This window comes from Acinonyx jubatus, chromosome D3 (assembly GCF_027475565.1).
Source record: "Acinonyx jubatus isolate Ajub_Pintada_27869175 chromosome D3, VMU_Ajub_asm_v1.0, whole genome shotgun sequence".
NCBI lineage: Eukaryota > Metazoa > Chordata > Mammalia > Carnivora > Felidae > Acinonyx > Acinonyx jubatus.
The window spans coordinates 72,966,019-72,976,693 of NC_069392.1; the positions used below are offsets into that span (position 1 = coordinate 72,966,019).

General features: G+C 38.8%; 1 long non-coding RNA gene across 1 annotated transcript; it reads right to left on the minus strand.

Moving 5' to 3' along the window:
• Window positions 1-3,029: 3,029 nt before the first annotated feature.
• Window positions 3,030-5,374, minus strand: LOC128312476 (uncharacterized). Its single transcript, XR_008291839.1, has 3 exons — window positions 5,271-5,374; window positions 4,469-4,493; window positions 3,030-3,363 (listed from the first exon to the last, which is right to left on the minus strand). It is a non-coding gene; the product is annotated as an uncharacterized LOC128312476 (long non-coding RNA).
• Window positions 5,375-10,675: the final 5,301 nt, after the last annotated feature.

Genomic DNA, 10,675 nt, shown 5'->3' on the forward strand with positions numbered 1-10,675 from the left:
CACTCCCCTGCTCATGCTCTCTCTCTCTCTCTCAAAATAAATACATAAACTTCCAAAGTAAAATAAAAATAATAGTATAATAAGGGATCCGGAAAGCTTTAAGAATCTTCACTTGGGAGTTTGCAGATCCAGATCCTGGATTTTGCTTGTCTGAGTTTTGTAGCTTTGGACAGGTTGATCACCTATTGGATGCATCTACAGAAGGGGCCTTGATTCTACCCATCTTTGTAAGCTTTTCCAACTTGGGCCACTGAACAAAAGGTTCTTTTGACTCCAGATATTTCTAAAGTACAAAAATACTCCACAACTCTATTCTTCTTGTTAGGTACTGATTTCTTTCTTCTCAAATGGGACCAAAAAATGGGAACTTAATGTGAAGATCAATTAAATATGCTAAGCCATATTTAGCCAATATGCTAAAATCCGCCTCACTGTGGTTAGTTTTGGGTGGTTAAAAGGAAAGAAAAATAGGAAATATCTGCCTTGAAAGAAGTTTTCCTGTCTTTGGCCCCTTGCCCTGCTTTTAAAGTGCTGGAGGCTAGGTAGTTTTGTTTTATTTTGCAAATCGTGATGAGTACCCACGATTGCAGGTATTATATTTATGCAGAGGATCTGCAGAGAATTCTTTCCCACAGAGCTAAGTTTTTGTTCTCTGAAACCTTTGTAGAAGGTTCTCCCTTCTACCATTCTGGCCTTGGGGCTTTTCTTTACATGAACTTATTTTTGCTCTCTTCTTTCCTTCCTCCACACTCAGTTCTTAAAACACAGAGGGATTAAATATCTGTTCTGTTCATGGTACTGCTCTAGGGCTATGAGAAATTAAAAGGTGACCCAGAAGTATCTCTCTCAAAGGGTCTTGGCTGAAGAGTGGAGATTATCTTGTCCTAAAAAGAGAGGACTCCGAGAATAGCCCTTTAGAGACTGTCCCTCAGCTCAATAGACATCCAGCTCAGCTGGATGAACAGGACAGTGGCAAGAGACAGATTAGTTCTCTGCTTGACCATTCTGAACTCTTTATACTTTGTCCTTATTTGCATAGGCATTAGCATTCCTTTTGATTTTGCCACTTTCCCCATTATCCTGTTTCCTCTATGGCTATTAGAAAAACAGTCATCCTTCATTGTTCCTTGATGAAGGTGTATGTTCAACTATGTGTGCAGTGCATAATGTAAGAAATGTCTTTGCTGGAAGTAGTATGCACATAGATTTAAAAACATGAGATTTACAAACAAATAAAACCCAACAAAACCCAAAAAACAAAATAACTTCTCTGTTATCACCTGTTCTCCACCCATAAGGAGCAATGTTAAGACTCTGGTTTGTCACTGAATAAACCCAATGACCATGTCTGTGACCAAAAGGATGGTTATGCTTGGCAGCATAGGATGTTTTAATTCTGCCTAAACACTGATAGCATAAGTCTTCTGTGGGTGATATGAGGCCTTCCTTCTGATGGAGGCTCAACCACCTACAACCTCTGTGACCAGCTCTGAGCTGGTGGACTGGATGATTGCTTTTGTTTCTCTCGTCATCAGTCCCTGTGGCTCTTTGTTCTTCATATTTTTCTGCTCAGTCTTTGAAAAAGTCGTGGCTTTAAGTATACAGGTACTTCATTCTCGTAGATTTTTCCTTGTCTAGTAGGACACTAACAGTCTCTTATGAGGTCTGCAACAGCACGCATGGTTGGATAGTTGGATTGAGCTAAATTATCTCAAGATGGCTATTTTATTTTATCCTTCAGTACCTCTTAGAAGCCTATCTCCTTTTCAAATAAAGGAAGAATTTTGGTGCTAAACAATCATAATTACTAGATCTCCACCAAGCATTAGAGAGAAAATCCAAAAGGTAGATAAAAAAGTGCCAGGAAGGGGGACAAAGGCCAAATGACCAGATCGCCCTGAGGCTGGGTGGATGCTGGGATGCAGGATGTGGGTGGGGCACAGCAAGTGTTACCCTAGAAATTTACACAGAGGGGTGGGTGTTCATGCTTTCATTTAGAAACATTTATTTACCACACCTTACATGTCAAGAACTGAGCTACAAGGATGACTAAGACACAACCCTGTTTTCTGCAGACTTCTATCTGATAGGGGAGAGAGATATCCAAATAAGCAGGATCAATGATGTCGAGAGTATACAGATTACTGTGAGGACACAAAAGGAGTCATCAATCTCAGTGAGTAGGTCAGCAAAGCCCTCGGTGAGGAGGGGTTTGAGGTATTGCCTGGATGTGGGCTGAGAGGACATTCCTGGGAAAGCATGGCAGTGGGAAGCAGACACGTATGGCACAGATACTAGGCAGCCCGGTGTCTGTTTCAGCTGGAGTACGAGGTCGCTTTGGAGTGTGGAGTCACAGAGATTGGGTTGGGGGTATTGATGGGCAGATGTATTTGTGAAGGACCTTGTTTGGTTGTAGCCAGAGCCGAGGTGAAGCCTCGGAGCCAAGCATCAATCCAGAGGGCAAGAAGGATGGAAAGAAATGGAGGCTCCACCAGAAATGGCCCAGATACTCCTTAGTCATGTCAAACCTTGTGGCTTTTTTTCAATAACTTCAGTTTTAAATTTCAACAGCAACAAACATTCACAGAGCATTTGCTGGATGTCTGCCGGACTCTGTTCATAGCTCTTCACAACCAGTAAGGGTTGTGTTTAAACCAACCGTATAGTTAGAAGCTGGAAAGGATTTGAAGGAGACATCATTTTCTAAACTCAAGGACATAGATCTGTAAAGGAAGGCAAGAAAACATAAGAAATAACTAGGTAATGATATAAGAACATATAGGTTCATTGCTGGAGCATCCAGAAAGTAGCAAGGTGGGTGTGGGGTACTTTTCCTCTCCAAGAAGTCTTTGCAACTTAACCTAGCGTTACCCGTTAAAACACTGGGCTGTTCTCTGGGGCTTGAAGCAAGGTAGAGATTTGCTTAATGAACACATGCGGTCACTAGAGCTAAATACTATTGATTTCATCTCTCCTCTGTAAGCCAGGGAGTTCAAAGATGGATGAAGTCTAGAAACTGATAGAAAATAAATAGTTAACAGTCAAACCCTGGGCCTGCTCTGAACCTTCCGAGGCAGCCAGTAAATTGAACGCAGCAGCGAGAAAACAGAGCCACTTCCGCTCACCCATGGAAACAGTCAAGCTGCCACAATTTGCTCAAGGTGCAAGTAACAGATCAGCCTTTCGGAGGACCCCGTACACGTTGCACATTGCAGTAGTCTCACCTCGGTCGCAGAGCCTCTGCCTCACAGCTGGCTGAAGGAATGAGCTTGCACACCAGAATATTAATGTCAGCATCTTTTATCACATGAGCTGAGGATTTGCAACCATTTGAAAACACCCCCCAACTCTGCTTGTGATTATCTGTAATTTAGAGAAAGGAGCAGAGTTATCATTAAAAAAAAATCTGTCTATCATCAAACACATTGATGACAGTGCCTTGTAAAATACACACACACACACACACACACACACACACACACACACACGTGTGTGTGTATTTTTTTTAATGTTTTATTTATAAGCAATCATGACAACGTAAAAGCAAACCAAAACCCCCAAAAACCTCCTGAAGGTTTTTTAGAAAAAGAATGAAAGAATGCTTCCTCACTTCTACCCATCCCCCAAACCCACCTTGCTGTTAATTGAATCATCTAGACAGAGAAATACCATAACATGCCTTTGGATTGTGTGCTATTTTGTATATCACCTAATACCACCATTTATTCCTATCCCCTGGTTCTCCACCTTTCCCTGAGTCTTCCTGCTGGAACTGTTATCCAGTCCTCACAAGTTGGGCAAGATACACCAAATCCCAATGTCAAAGAAATTTCTCTTCATGACTGTCAGATCCTGTCAGGGGCTGCCTCAAAATCAATAGGATTGCTTTATCAATCAATCAATCCCTCTGTCAAAAACCAATGAAATGTTCTCTCTGTCCTCAAGCAGTGACCATTCTGAGCAGTGGGATGTTCACAGCAGACACTCAGTGAAAACAAAATTCCATTCTGTTGAAACTCCTTGCAACATAACTTTTAATACATTTTTTTAAAAAGACCTCAAAATGAAATTCCTATATGACTAGTCTCATGTGAGTAATTTTTTTGAATCAAGATCTTAATCTAGATAAATCATTTCCTTAAATGTTTCAAAAATACAATATTTGGTGCCTATCATGACATGTGTGTTGATTGCATCTGGCCCTAACACCTGCTAAACCTGCTGTTTGTCTTTTTAGGAATCTTGACTTGCTCTTTCCTTTCACTAATGTTATTCTTGATCTCTTAAAAACTCCCAGTGTTGTGCTCGTAGATGCATATTTTCTTTATAAGATGAGTCAGTGAATTCTATAAGCCGCCTGCAGTTGCACAATGATTATCTAGCAGTGATGTAGTAAATAGCATACAATCTGAGGTTTCATACTGGATTGGCCACTTAGTAGCTGAATCACCTTAGGACATTTACTTACATTTTTTCTGCTTCAGTCTCCTCATCTATAAAGTGGAAATAATGACAATTATCTCAAAGTGGGTCGTGAGAATCAACTGAAATAATAGGTATAAATTACTCTATAGTCTCTGTCACAAAGTGAGTTCCCAGTAAATGCCAGTCCCTGCCACGTGGATTTCAGGCAATAGTGGTTGATGTGGATTAAAATCAGGGCCTAACCTGGCCAGAGTTTCGTATTTGCTGATGACATTTTCTGGATTAAGGTAAGAATGTGGAAAGAAAAGAGACCAGTTCACATATAGATATATTATTCTGGTATATATTGAATCAGTTAATATATTTGATAGTAAAGTGTTTGTTTGTTTTGTCTGAGGAGGATTCTTTTGTTAGAAGAAGACAGAGTGGTGGATTGAAGCAGGCACATTATTGTTTGGTTGAAAGTATTACTTTCACCTTCACTCAAAACTTCAGGCGTGGGGGGCGGCACATTAAATCGGCGGCTTCAAACCCTGTAAATTCCAGACAGGTAGAGTCATTTGGGGACAATAGATACTTGGAAAGTCTAAATGAAGAGGAGACATCTACTGCTCTTTCCAGGGACAATCACAATATTTCTAAAAGCCTGCCATAAACTCTCATTTACAAAGTCTCGTCAATTTGGGGCTTTTTCCTTGGTGTGAAAGTAAACTCTTGTCCTTTCCGCTAAAATACTAAGCAAATCAACAGCAGGCCCACATGGAAAGGTGACATATTTACCATCTTAACAAAACATGTGAGTTTGAAGCAAGGGGAGTTGTATATATTTTCATAAGACAACATACTTGCCATGCTAGCACAGGCAGGGCATTCTTCAGACTGAGTCGCAATTTCCTTTCATTATTGCCGTAATCCCTTCTGGGCAGCACATGGTTAAGCACATCCCAGTTCCTGCAGGATTTTAAAATTTCACAGCAAGAAAGAAAACAAGTAGCCACACATATAAAGAAATAGTCTGTAAGTCAGCCTTTCTTCTTCTCCATATAGCATGCTGCTCATCCAATCATCGAAATTATTTGGGATTCACTCGAGGATGGACAACAAAGTTTAATGAGTCCTCCTGTGAATTTGAGAAGGGCATATAGCACTTTGCTGTATTGAATCTCGGGGCTTCTATTATCCCCTGATTTGGACCATAATCAGCCAAAGAGAAATTATTAACACTAGCACTGTAGTCTCTGTAAAATGCAGCTTCTCAAAAAACATTGAATCTTAACAATGTAATTGACAAACATCACTAGAGACGTCAAACTAATGAGCCACGGTGTTTCTAAGAATATACTTCAAAAAATAAAGAGTACCTTATCATTTGGTATGAACATGAACAAATGCCTATAACCAGAGGCAAATGACCTCTCTACTCTCAAGTCTTGCTGTTCTTAGTAAAGTTTCTGTAATTCTTCCCTTTACAAAGATCTTAGACTGTAGGCTTCAGGGACAAATTGTACACCAACCAAGGGATTTGTTATGTTTCTTGCCTCCTCATTCGCTCCATTTAATTTTTTATAGAAATTAACCTTCTCTTCTTTCTTCCGTGTATACTTGTCTTCCCATTAGAGTATTAACTCTTCAGAAGACAACAGGCACTTTCTAAACTCTTTTTGACCTTCATCTAGGGCAGTGACATACTGTGCAAAAAGCAAGCACTCCACAAAATTGATTCTGTTTCCTGTCTTCTCCACCTACATTGGAAATACCTTTGTGTTCACTCCTCATTTCTGGAGCCAAACGGAATGTCGTCCTGATGTGGGTCTCAAGTGTAGGAGGAAGGTATTTCTGAGAGCGGTGGAGGGTGCTGCTCCCTCCTGTCCCCACCTGGCCTCCAGTGTCCCCAGTAGGACACCTGTGACATCCCAGGATCTTTGAGGGAAAGTCAAAAAGTATAAAGACCAGATATGCGATAGAACACAAAACGTGGTGATGTACAAAATGAGCTACACAAACTGAGAAATTTAAATCGCAGTCTGTTGTTCCATGAAAGTGCAAGAATTGCAAATTTTTCTTCAATATGGGAACTACAAATAGAGAAAAACCCTTTGGACCATCTTGTGGTGAGTCCACCACTACTGCATTAGGCCATGTTTCCTTGCTCATTCCCAGACATTTTAACCATGCTCTGTCTCTGTTTGGGTAGATATTATCATAGTCAATTACAAGAATTTTTAAAAAAATTTACTGGTAAAAAGAGTGTCTCCTTTCTGTTTCCTGATTGAGCAGGCAGTGAACAACTTGTGGAAAGATTATTTCAATGAGAGGTGACCACACTTGTAGCAAGAATTGAAAAAAAAACAAGAACAGGTTTTTTCATTTAATGATTGGATCTCACTGAATTCACCAACTGGAATCAAATATCAGGGAAGTTTTCTTGCTTAGTTTCTTGTTTAATTATTAAATACATTTCACAGAATTGTCGAGCTGGAAGAGAACTCAAGAAGTCTAATAGAGCCCATTGGCCTCAGGGAAAACACTCTGAAACACTGTCCAACAGGACTGTGGATAGACTCCATGGGGACTAAAATGGCAAGAACACAATATTCTTAGTCCAGGCCGTCTCATAGATATCTGTTATTTTCTCCCTTATCTGTGTACATTCCAACCTATTTTAGAGGGAAATCCAATTCATTTGACATGAATTCCTCTTTACAAAGCTTTGGATGTTTCAATACATTTTTGTCTTCCAGATAAAAGAGATCCATCATTTTATAAATCATAGGACCTATTTAGATGTCTTCCTACTAGCTTTCTCTTAAATATGGATACTATCTGTATCTGTACTTGTCTAGCTCATAGTTTTTTGCTGTTTTTTTTGGTTATGTTTTTTTTTGTTTTGTTTGTTTTGTTTTTTGTATTGTTCCTTCAATGAGGTTTTAAAAAATATACTGATTTTTAAAATACCACATTTATTCCTGGGGTGCCTGGGTGGCTCAGTTAAGCATCTGAGTCTTGATTTTGGCTCAGGTCATTATCTCACAGTTTGTGGGATCAAGCCCACATTGGGCTCCACGCTGACAGTGTGGAGCCTGCGTGGGATTCTCTCTCCCTCTCTTTGCCCCTTCCCCTTCTTGCATACTCTCTCTCTCTCTCTCTCTCTCTCTCTCTCTCTCTTTCTCATGCCACACATTGAAGAAGGTATGGCAAATGGAGAAGAAATATATCATCAGCAAGAATGCCACCATGTCGGTACAATCTCTGCTATTGCTTCAGTATATTTCTTTCCAGTCTTTTCACTGATACGAAATTTTGATTGTCCACAGTTATTACCATAGAAGTTTTTTACTTGCTCTTTTTCAGTCAATATTATGGGAAGATCATTTCCTAGGTTTTGTATAGTCTTTATAATTATCATTTTTGCAATCATATTTCATTAAATGGATCTGTCATTCTTATATTTCAAGACATTTTGGGGGTTGTTCCATATTTTGACTATGGGTCAAAATGACCTATAATGCAATGAATATTTTTGTTTGTATACTTGAGATTATTTTCTTAGAATCAATTTTCTGAAGAGGCTAAAGTATAGAAACACGAGAATTTTGATACACATTGCCAAATTTCTTTGCAAAAGAGTAGTGCTAATTCAGAGTACCATCAGAAATGTTTAAAAGTGTCCATTTCTTCTGATCCTCACCATCAATGGGAATTACACACTTCTAAAAATGTGAATTTAACAGACCAAAACAATGCATCATTAAAAAATAGGTTTATTTCTAGTGGAAAGGGATATTTTTCTTTACATTTCTTCTCCTTTGTAAATTAGCTCTTCCCGTTATTTGCCCATTTATCTGTTGACTACTCATACCGGACTTTTAGAAATATTTGCTTCCAGTTTTTTCAAACCACCAAAAAGGCATGTACTCATTTTCTTTTTTTTTTTTTTTTTATAACTTGAAGGTATCTGTTTTCTCCATCTTCTCTTCTGCCATTTCCCCAAGTTTTAGTTCAACTTAATTGAAAATACTCTGAATGTCAAGAAGCACATTTTTCTTGTCTTTTTTTGGTGGTGGGGGGGAGCTGTCCCTCTTTCAGATTTCACTTTGTTGATTTGTTCTCATGTAGCGACTTTGGTTTTTGTCATTCTTCTTCACAATCTTGGCCTGCTGTAGACTATCTGCAGTTCTCATTCACAGGACAGCACCTGCTCAAGTATAGGATCACCTCCTAATTATTTTACCGTGTGCTGCCAATCTAACGTGACCCATCGGGCCAGTTACTGACCCCCAGCATTAGTGGGAAGGCCTATAATGCTGTGATGTATAAAAAATCTTGTCATTTAGCATGTTTTCTCTTCATTCCATGACACATCACCCTGACCAGGGAGACAAGAATCTAATAGGAAGAGCACAGTGATGGTGGATGTGATTTTGTTATTTTGGCCACAGACTTTTCATTCCCAAGGTATAACACTCATGTCTGTTAGCTAAGCTCAGGAAAGAAATAATGAGAAACAGGTGACGGCCTTGAAAGCATCATAGAATCAGTTCCCTGAGCAATTGACTGCTCTCCAGAATGATGCCCTGAGCATGTGCAAGGGAAATTTAAAAGACTATAAATGCAGCAAACCGATCCAAGTCATGTCCAGAGTGAAAGATGCATCACGTTGGGACATAGAATAGCCATTAGGGTGGGCAACAGAACAGGATCTGTGATTTCAAGAACTACAAACCATATCGATGTGAGAGCCTGACAACCTCTTAAGACAGGATTATATTACTCTTCTCTCTCCTGTGGTCCCTCTCTTCAGTCTCCTAAGAAGCAGTCACTGTTTTCTTTTATTTGCCTTAAATGTATAAGAGACAACAGGGTTGAGGAAAGGGTGTGGGTTTTGTGTCCAAACAGGTCTGTCTGCGTATTCATGGGCAAATTATTTAATCTCTTCAATACTCAAAGTTCTCAATGGTAAAATGGAAACAATAGAAATCTACCTGTCCAAGTTGTTGTGTGTTTTACAAGGAATGTCTTAAAATATCACATTCAGATCTTAGCAAATGGTGGGCTCCAATAAATGGTATTCTGGTTGCTATTGCTGTTTTTATTAATGTACAGGGTTAGCTCTTGAGATGTGACCTTGTTATGCATCGTAAATTACCATGTGGAGAACAGAGCCTGGATTCAAGTGTGTAAAAACTGTTAATTCATATTGCAGCGTTTGATTTGAGACAGAGTGGAAAAATATATACATCGTTCCCATATCAGTGCTTTCATTAGGGAAAAATACTTTCTTTTTTATATATTTTCATTGCATTGTATTTTTGCAGGATATTCTACGTTGTCTGTGTTAGAAAGGAGAAAGAGGAATTTGCAATATTTCTGATTGTTGAGTCCAAATAGCTGACTAGCTATTTGGGGGGGTCAAGAAGGCAGAGTAGGATGTGTTCATTAACTTTTGAACCTCCTTGAAAATCATGACAGTGCTATCAATAATTATTTTTTCACTCACAAAGTGATATATACAGTACTGCTTAGCAGGAAACATCTGCTTACTTAGATATCTACAAACTAGATCTTCCCCAAAGATCAAAATCTTATTAAATTAGAAGGTAGATGTGGAGAAGTACTTATGTATGACCAAATTGCCCCTCTTACTAGTTGGGCTAATTTTTTAGATAAATAGAGGGAACCAGGAATATGTCAAGAAAGGAAAGCCATGGATTAATTTATTCGGCCTGGTAACATAGGCCCCCATAAAAAGGGAATCTTCAGGAGTCCCTTGCCATCACCTCTAACGATGTAAAGCACTGACAAGAAATTCTAGTCAACAGTGACTGAAAATGGGTTGGCAATCATAAATTAAAATTAAGGAGTTTAAATATCATATAAAATCATTTAATCTTAATGATTTATGCTGGTTCTCAGAGGCAATTATTTACTAACGCTTATGTTTATTGCTCTTTTGACTTTTTTAATTACGGCAAACCCAAAATTCAATTATACACTCTAGTATATATTTCAAGCAATAGTATTGTAAATAAAAGGAGAACCAATTAATAATGTGCTTAGTCTAGCAAACCTAAATCAAGGATAATACAAAACATAGGGCAACTTGATCCAGGTTTGGAAGCTGTGGAAAATATCCCATCTGGTTAAATTGGAAAACCTGAAGGTTGGAAATGATGATTCCTTTTTTTCTTTGTTTTTTTAAAAAATAGAAGTGCTCTTTTAGAAGATAAGTTACTTTTAAGTGACTTTTAGA